This window comes from Podarcis pityusensis, assembly GCF_964106645.2.
Source record: "Podarcis pityusensis genome assembly, chromosome: 2".
NCBI classification, from domain to species: Eukaryota; Metazoa; Chordata; class Lepidosauria; order Squamata; family Lacertidae; genus Podarcis; species Podarcis pityusensis.
The window spans coordinates 30,013,870-30,023,303 of record NC_138029.1 but is presented as its reverse complement, the minus strand read 5'-3'; the positions used below and the strand labels follow the sequence as shown (position 1 = coordinate 30,023,303).

General features: G+C 43.0%; 1 long non-coding RNA gene across 1 annotated transcript; it reads left to right on the top strand.

Moving 5' to 3' along the window:
• The first annotated feature begins 3,718 nt into the window (after positions 1–3,718).
• LOC308470690 lies at positions 3,719–9,434 on the top strand. Its single transcript, XR_013982559.1, has 4 exons — positions 3,719–3,869; positions 6,057–6,128; positions 6,281–6,309; positions 8,800–9,434. It is a non-coding gene; the product is annotated as an uncharacterized lncRNA (long non-coding RNA).

The window sequence follows — 9,434 nt, the reverse complement described above, 5'->3', positions numbered from 1 at the left end:
TGATACTGCGTGTCTACGGGAGATCGATGGATCGTCCGGAATCGACGTGGGGTCATGATGGCTTTTGTCTCCCTGGCAGTATCCCAAGGTCCCAGGCCCTAAGGAAGTTAGATTTGCCTCAGCCAGGGCCTTCTCAACACTGGCTCCGGCCTGGTGGAATGCTCTGTCTCATGAGACCAGGGCCCTGTGGGATCTGATTTCTTTCCGCAGGGCCTGTAAGACAGAGTTGTTCCACCTGGCCTTTGGCTTAGAATCAGTTTGATTCCCTCCCCCTCTTTCTTTTTCCTTTCTCCTCCTATGAAGAGACTGCATTCTAATGTTTTAATGTTGTATCTTAATCTTTTAAATTGTATTTTAATCAACTTGTTTTTATCATTGCTTGTTAGCTGCCCTGAGCCTGGTCTTGGCTGGGGAGGGCGGGGTATAAATAAAAAATTATTATTATTATTATTATTATTATTATTATTACCTAAAGTAGATGTTAGGCCACTGATTGGCTTACTTATTTAAAAGGTAAACAAACACTTTCCAACACCAATGACCCTGTGTCCTGTAACAGAATGCATACCAACACCCAAATCTGCAAGAATGTGTAGAGAAATACAGGGTGTGAAAACACTGAAATGATTTCACAGACAGAGCAGTAATATTCAAGAGACACTGTATCGTAATCATCTGATGAGCTTGCGTCAACCTTCTATGAGCAAAACTCCAAATCTTGTTGATATCTTCCAGCAAATTGAACCTGCCCTAAATATTTTTGGTAGCAAACGCCTTACTCCAATAGTCTATGGTGTTGAAATCTGGGGCTCCAATTTGAACTCTGTTAAAGTTTTGGGAACTCTACAGATCCCCCCAAAAAAGCTTTCCTCTGTACCATCAGGAGTAGCAGCAGCTCTTCTTCGTACAGAATCTGGGGGAGCCAACAATTAAGGCAAGAGCAGACTGCACTGCGTTAAAAGTATATTTTAAAAATTGCTACTGTGCTTATTGGGTGTTTTCCTGCACTGTGCTATATGGAATTGGGTGATAACCAACTATAGAAAGCAGTTTGTCAAGGTGTTTTGGACTATTATTATTTTCCAGAACTGCTGAGCTCTTCTTTGACCTTGTGTAAGCCAACGAAAGAATTGGCTCTTTTTGATAGAATCCAGAATCTACAACTAATTAGAAACACCATATTTCCCCCTTGGTATCCTCTCTTGAGAACAGAGCATTTTAGAGTTAGTTACCTGACCAAACTCTTACCAGTTTCCTTAAGAAATGACTTTATTGATCTGTGTTTCTAAGTGATGCCCACTGCAGTCTTGGAGGGCCTCTACAACAAGGTCTTATACACAGATAGACTTAGTATTTGTGGTCAACCCTCAGGTGGAAGGCATTACTCATTATCTGTTAGCCTGTCCCTTATATAGAGATCCAAGAGATTACTTTCTGAAACCCTTGTTCACAGAAGAAAGCAGGCGTATCCTGGCAGAAATGGTTTGGTTTCTTTTTAGTGACAGTAATACAGTAACTTCGAAACACACAGAGTAGCCCTTTGTGCACAGGCTGGAAAGAAAGAAAGAAAGAAAGAAAGAAAGAAAGAAAGAAAGAAAGAAGAGGAATAATAATAATAATAATAATAATAATAATAATAATAATAATAATTTATTTATACCCCGCCCATCTGGCTGGGTTTCTCCAGATACTCCGGGTGGCTTCCAGCAAAACACTAAAATACAATAACTAATAGGTTAGTAAGATAGAATAGCTCAAAATTGTTGTGTTGATTCAGAGGTTGGATCTGAAATCATGCTGGAATTGAGTTTGTTGGTGTCTCTGGTAACCTCTCTCTCTTACATCATGGATGTTGGCAAATTGGATTTTTAAAAGGCAAAATAATACTAGAATTGGAGCTGTCAGAGATGCGCAAGGGAAACTGTTTTAATGCTCAGGAACTTGGCAAAGTATTTTTTATATTATGGATTTTTATAGATGTATGTTCTGCATTATTTTATTAATACATTTGCCTAATACAAGTTTGGCTAGAGCAGTAAACTTACGACCTTGAACTTGAATTTAATTAAAAGGCATGGCAACAACAAAAAATATTTGCAGTTGATCAGTGTGCTACTATTCCTGTACATCAAGTTCATCATGCTGTGTAGCTTAGTCTGGAACTTTTTGCTGTTAACAGCATTGGAGTTTTGGACAGGACAGTCATGTCAAGCACACATAAAAAAATCATTACTCCAAAGAAAGCGCTTGCCAGGGTGCTTTTGGTTTATGTCTCTGTTGATCTTGAGACACCAATATGTCCATTTGTAAGACCCACTGGTTTCAGGGCCTCTGGGTTCCTTGGCTGTGTACATATCATTCATTTAAAGCACATGGCTCCCTGCAAAGAATCCCTGGGAATTGCAGTTTATGACTTACAGAGATATAATTCCTAGTATCCTTACCAAACTACAGTTCCCGTGACTTTTGGGGGGGGGGGGTGAGAGGGAAGTCGTTTGCTAAATGTATGGTGAGTGTGCCACTTTTGTCCTTCTAAAACAACATATTAATGTGGCTGCTCTTCTAGAATGCATATCTCTGTAAGTGGTTTTGTGTTTTGAGTGTCATATCCTGCCTTGCTGATTATTGAAAGTGGCTCAAACAAAGGGCAGACAATTAGATTTGCATATGTGTGCATGCCTGCACAAGCAAGCATAGGATGGTGAATGAATGAGTGAATGAATGAATGAATGAATGAATGAATGAATAAATAAATGGCTGTAATATTGAGGTCACAATGAAATAGACACAAATGCTTGTTAATTTGTTTTCTTTAAAATATTTGTTCATATCAGGTTTTATAATTAAACTATTATCAGTCTGAATAACAGGCCTGGAAGCTAACTGATTACCCTTTTTTTCAAAGGTCTTAATGCTTCTCCATAGGTAGGGATGCGGGTGGTGCTGTGGTCTAAACCACTGAGCCTCTTGGGCTTGCCAATTGGAAGGTCGGCGGTTCGAATCCCCATGACGGGATGAGCTCCCATTGCTCTGTCCCAGCTCCTGCCAACCAAGCAGTTCAAGGTAAACGGCGTTTCCGGGCACTCTGGCTCCTGTCACAGTATTCCTTGCGCCAGAAGTGGTTTAGTCATGCTGGCCACATGACCCAGAAAGCTGTCTGTGAACAAATGCCGGCTCCCTCAGCCTGAAAGCGAGATGAGCGCCATAATCCCATAGTCGCCTTTGACGGGACTTAACTGTCCAGGGGTCCTTTACCTTTTTACCTTTCTACAATAGCGAGTTTTCCCCATACCAAGGTTGAGAAATAGACAATCACTACCCCCTACTCCCTCCCTGGAAAAGACCCTGATGTTGGGAAAGATGGAGAGCACAAGGAGAAGGGGACGACAGAGGACGAGATGGTTGGACAGTGTTCACGAAGCTACCAACCTGAGTTTGACCAAACTGCGGGAGGCAGTGGAAGACAGGAGTGCCTGGCGTGCTCTGGTCCATGGGGTCGCGAAGAGTCAGACACGACTAAACGACTAAACAACAACAACACCCCCTACTCCCAATCGGTTAATCATTGTCCGTGTGCTTCTCGGGTGCACTTCTGTGTTCCACTTCCTGATATTGTTCAAACCAGGCTTTGTGACATCCATCCCAGTTTCCATGGTGTTCAATTGTGATGCCCCAAACAATTGCAAAAGCCAAAGCTCTTTCAGTTCCAAGGCTTCTTTTCAAGAAACTTAACATAACTGATACTTCAGTGTGAAGAGACATGCATTTCCTATTATCTCTAGTTTCCTTGGAAATGAAGACTGGACTCATTAGGGTTTTTTGTAAGTGATAGAAAATAGTTGGCGATGAGTGGCGAGAGAGACGAATAGGTGGGGAACTTCTTCATTTTGCACACTCTTACAGAATGTATCCACTTCCTATTTTACACTGGCTTGATACTTCTTATTATTGCTACTGATTAGTGAGGGTTCTATCCTGCTTCCCACGGCCTCAGATATATGGTTTCTATTATCTTTGATGGGAGTCAGAGCATTCTAAAATTACTGGCATACTTGAAAGACCCATATTCTGCACCACCAAGTTCCTTTATTGATTCACTAATGATTCATAAATCAGTACTGAATAGTACTGAATAATCTAAAGCAACGATTTCCAGATGAAAGGTTGAAACCCACCATGGTCAGATGCAATCATGGCTTGTAAAGGAAAGTCTGACAGAAGTCCACGTTGCTGGTTGTGCCCGGCCAACAAAAGTACCCATGGGCACTGGCAGAGAAAGGGGGGTGTGGTGGGTGCGGTCCGCCCCGGGTGTCATCCCTGAGGGGGGTGTGACATCGCCGCGCTGCCCCCTTGCGACATTTGCCCCGCCCCCTAGGATGCTTGCCCCGCCCCCACGTGCACATCATGTATGCCGCTCCAGATGCTGGAGCAGCTAATAATAATAATAACAATAATAATTTATTATTTATACCCCGCCCATCTGGCTGGGTCCCCCCAGCCACTCTGGGCGGCTTCCAACAAAACACTAAAATACAATAACCTATTAAACATTAAAAGTTTCCCTAAACAGGGCTGCCTTCAGATGTCTTCTAAAAGTTTGGTAGTTATTTTTCTCTTTGCCATCTGGTGGGAGGGCGTTCCACAGGGCGGGCGCCACTACCAAGAAGGCCCTCTGCCTGGTTCCCTGTAACTTGGCTTCTTGCAGCGAGGGAACCACCAGAAGGCCCTCTGCGCTGGACCTCAGTGTCCGGGCAGAATGATGGGGTGGAGACGCTCCTTCAGGTATACTGGGCAGAGGCCGTTTAGGGCTTTAAAGGCCAGCACCAACACTTTGAATTGTGCTCAGAAACGTACTGGGAGCCAGTGTAGGTCTTTCAAGACCGGTGTTATATGGTCTCGGTGGCCGCTCCGAGTCACCAGTCTAGCTGCCGCATTCTGGATTAATTGTAGCTCCACAGCTAGCTCCACATCTGCCTATGGGCAGCCAGGCTAATACTCATTTTGATGTTTCTGTCCGGCTCTGACATCGGCACATGCTAGAATGACTGGGTTGCATGTTTGCCAATCCTCTGCCTGAGCAAAGTGCATTGTTTTAATTTCAGCTTAAAATTGTTAAATAAGAAACTGTCTCTGTTCTGACCCCCTTGGCTTATGTACTTTTAAAAAGGTGAATTGTTGGCCTCTGTAACAGGGCTGAGGCTGGAAACGCCCCCTCCCCCCAAACCCCCAGTAAATCTCTTGTTAAATATTTTATTTCCTCCTTTTATAAAAGGACCTTTGTATTTGCTGGGTTTGGTTAATCACTGAGCCCCAGATGGAGATTTGCAGAAGTAAATGTTATGCCCTTTTCGTGACACATTAAAAAGTAAAGTGCATCCACAGCTGTGACCTTGCCATCCTCGTCAGGGATCAGTTTTCCACATAACAATGGCATCAGTTCTGCCACTGAGCCGCTGGCGTGCTGAGAAGCTGTCTTTTGCTCTGGCAGGAGCTATTATAACCTAAATTTTGCTAAGGCAATGTGGTTCCACTATCTTAGGTATGCCCTCATTTGCAACACTGCAGAAACAGGTGGAATTTGCCCTTTATAGTTAAAGGGACCAAAATGGGAGCCTATTTTGCCTTTTTCAAAAATGTGCTCCTCTCACTGCTGCTGTTCCTGTCCTCTTGAACTACACTACACTTGATCTTAGCCAAAAGGCCGAGAAGTGAATGGCACTACAGTGGTACCTCGGGTTACATACGCTTCAGGTTACATACGCTTCAGGCGGCGCAGTGGCAGCAGGAGGCCCCATTAGCTAAAGTGGTGCTTCAGGTTAAGAACAGTTTCAGGTTAAGAATGGACCTCCGGATCGAATTAAGTACTTAACCCGAGGTACTACTGTACTTAGTGGGAAGAAACTCCAATGAAAATCCTCGTTATTGCATATTTTACATGGCTGTATATTTGTATATATTTTAAAATTTTATATATATGGATGTTTTATGATGGCCTATATTTGTAATGCCTAATAACGGTTTAGCAAAGTAAGTAAATCCTCTTGCACTATATACAGATACATCAGCTATACCTCTTCACAGTATTTGGAATTACAGGAAGTCAGAGAGGGTGTGCCCCCTTACTTATCGTAAGTAAGCTATTGTTTTTAGGAGGGAGGAGGATGCTTTGAATAACTTGGGGTTAGGAGAAATCTGGGTTGGGTCTTGTGGATTTCCATAAGGCCCTTCTGCCTTTCTCTCCATTACTGAAACAGTGCTTTCCCTGCATTGTATATCCTAGTCCATCAAGATCCTGGAAAATGAATACCGGTAAGTTGAATAATGTCTCCTGTGTGAATGCGGAGCTACGGGAATTTCCCACGCTCCATCTGTCACTTAACTATGCAGTGACTGCAGCAACTTTTTCTTGGTGGTTTGGACAAGCACAGGGTGGGGCAGGTGAACATCTCTGTCTCATAACTGCTTTAGAGAAGATGAATGCCTGAAGGAATCCATAGTATAGAACACTTGCTTTGATGCAACATTAGATGCTAATTAATTAGCCAGCATCGTATGATCTCTAGATATTGTGGACTACATTTCCAATCTTTCCTTATTGTTGGCCGTCTGGTGTTGATGGTTGTACCCTGAAACATCTGGAGGGCATCAATTTGCCTACCACTGGGAGGATACAGTGGTACCTCGGGTTACAGACACTTCAGGTTACAGACTCCGCTAACCCAGAAATAGTACCTCGGGTTAAGAACTTTGCTTCAGAAATCGCACAATGGCAGGGTGGCGGCAGCAGGAGGCCCTATTAGCTAAAGTGGTGTCTCAGGTTAAGAACAGCTTCAGGTTAAGAACGGACCTCCAGAATGAATTAAGTTCTTAACCCGAGGTAACACTGTATCTAGTTTGCCTGGGACATTAAATAGTGGAGACTGTGTTGCCGCTAAGGCCCTCAAATTAGCACCCAGAGTGCCAGAGGTAATGAGGGCGATGCCGCATAAGTCTGGTGTCTGCACCTGGACTAACATGCGTGTGCCAGGGCCCTGGGGGCTGATGTTAGTTGCTGCAGCATTCTGCTTGTTGTTTTTAATTAATAGGGGGAAACCTGTTTGCCATGTACATGTTTACAGAAGCTTGTTTATTATTGTTAAGTTGTGGGCGAACATATCAGACGACACAGCGATTCTTCAAACGGCTGTTGTTTATTCAGAGGCCAGAACAGAACTGAACTGAATAGCTCAGTCAGCCTGCTTATATAGAGCTCCAGAACAACGTAACTGTAGCAACTTTCTAAAACTATCCAATCACTGAACATCACTTTCGATCCTTCCTTTGCATACAAACTATCCAATCACTGAACGTCACTTTCGATCCTTCATTTGCATAAATATCTACAGTATCCCCCTGCTGGCCCAGGGTGAGAACTTCAGTACATAACAATTATGTCGACTTCAAAAATATAGCAATGTTAACTGCAACAAACTGGTGCTAATTCCCAAGTAAATGTGTTTATCAACAGAGGCGAGCCCCATTTTACCCCTATTGTTAACAATGGTGCCGTGATTTAAGTATGTTTCAAGTGCAAAACTGCACATGCTTTGTCTGTTGCTCTGTGGAACAACAGTGAGGCGTGGGAGGAGAAATGCCCATTGTATGCTTCATAACTGAAGTAATACACATGGCTGTCTAAGGAGGCCTCTGAAATGACCTAGCTGCACCACTGAGAGATCAGTCCTGCTGACTGGAAGCAGATGAGTGCAAGGACTGAGTGATTCTATTGCCGGTCCTTGCTGCTGAGAGATGGCAGCCTATATACCTCATGTTTTACGCAAGGTGGCAGTTATCAGGGGCCAGAGCTGGTTTCTCTCACTAGCCAAGACAGACAGAGGCAATAGTGGAGGAACATCCCATTGCCTTCACTCCCCCATGCCTGGCACTAGTTTATTTCCTCAGCTTGAAGAGTGCTGCAGCAACATTATTTTACTGAAGTGGTACTGCAGGATTTAGACTGCTGATCTCCCCTGAGTGGACTGGATACACTCTGGTGAGTTTATCTGTTCACATTCGCTGCATTTTGCACCTAATACTTGAGCTTCCTGTCCAACTGGCTGTCTTAACCTAGTACCAGATTTATTCTAATCTTTTCTAGTATTCTTTCCCCCATGGAAAACCTTGAAGGCTATAACCCATTGACTGCTGCTACTCCCGACAAACATCCTTTGAAACAAATAGAGTTTTTGTGGGATCAATATTTGGTAGATTGTGCTTGAAATTCTAAACAATTTGACATTTGAGTGTGGTATTTTGTGTGGTTGGCAATTAGAAATAAGCAGGTTTGTAATATCTCATTGTCTCAACATCTGCTCTCTAGGCTGTGGGGAAGTTTACGTTTTGAAGGTGACACTTCAAAAATTCTTTGTAGGAACAAACTATTTGGCATTTTGGAAAGGCAAGGAACTAGCCTTTGCATTTCTCGTGCTCCCTTGTGCACCATGAGCTACTTTCTTGCCTAATGTGAAACAAATGTACCTATATTCATCTGTCAAATGTTGGAAGGTATGCACCCATTACAGGAATGAATAAAAACACTGCCTGTGCCAAGCAAGTCCCATAACAGCCAATCTTCTTTCATTGCCTGGACTGCGAGACTGGATGGATAACTGAGTGAATTATATATAAGTTTGTGGTGTGAAGAGATTGCCTTGCTCTTTTCCATTCTTCTGGTGCTTGTTTCTTTTTCTTCAGCAATGTTTTCTGGCTAATTTTCAGACTGATGTTTTATCTTATTCCATGTTCTTATTCTTTTTTTAGGAGGCCAAACACCACACCATGGGATATACCTGGGCCTGAAAGCCTGAGGTGTTATCCTGTAACAAATGTATGATCTGCGAGGTGTAACTGTGGGGCAGTCATTCTGGGCTTGCCACTTCTCCCTTTGAAGGTGGCAGGAGGGGATATTAGTTTGCCTATGCGCATTAATTTCAGCACATGCATCTTCAAATTTTCCCATTGCTAGGCCTGGAGTATTAGCTGGTTATATGAATTAACTTACAAGACAATTGAGCTCTTGCAAAGCCCTCTTTTTTGACCAACCAGCTTAGCTCAACTGCAACATGTGCTGTCCTTGATGCACTGCCCTAAATCATCACTCTGTGATGCCAAATTGTTCCTTAGAGTGTAAACCTGTCAGCAGGACCTGTTTATGGTTTTATTTGCATAGATCCCGGATCCTGCTTAATGAATAATAATACCAGAGGTTTTACGCTCCAGCAGTACAATTTTACAGTTCTTCTGTATCTTCTTGTTTTGTACAGCTTGTATGTAATTGAGGATCCAGCATACAAAGATAGAAAAAGGAGTGTGGTGACTGTTAACTGAGAATTGGCTTGGGTCTTACAGTGTAAACTAAAGTTACTTGAGTCAAACAAAACCAGGATTCAAATCAA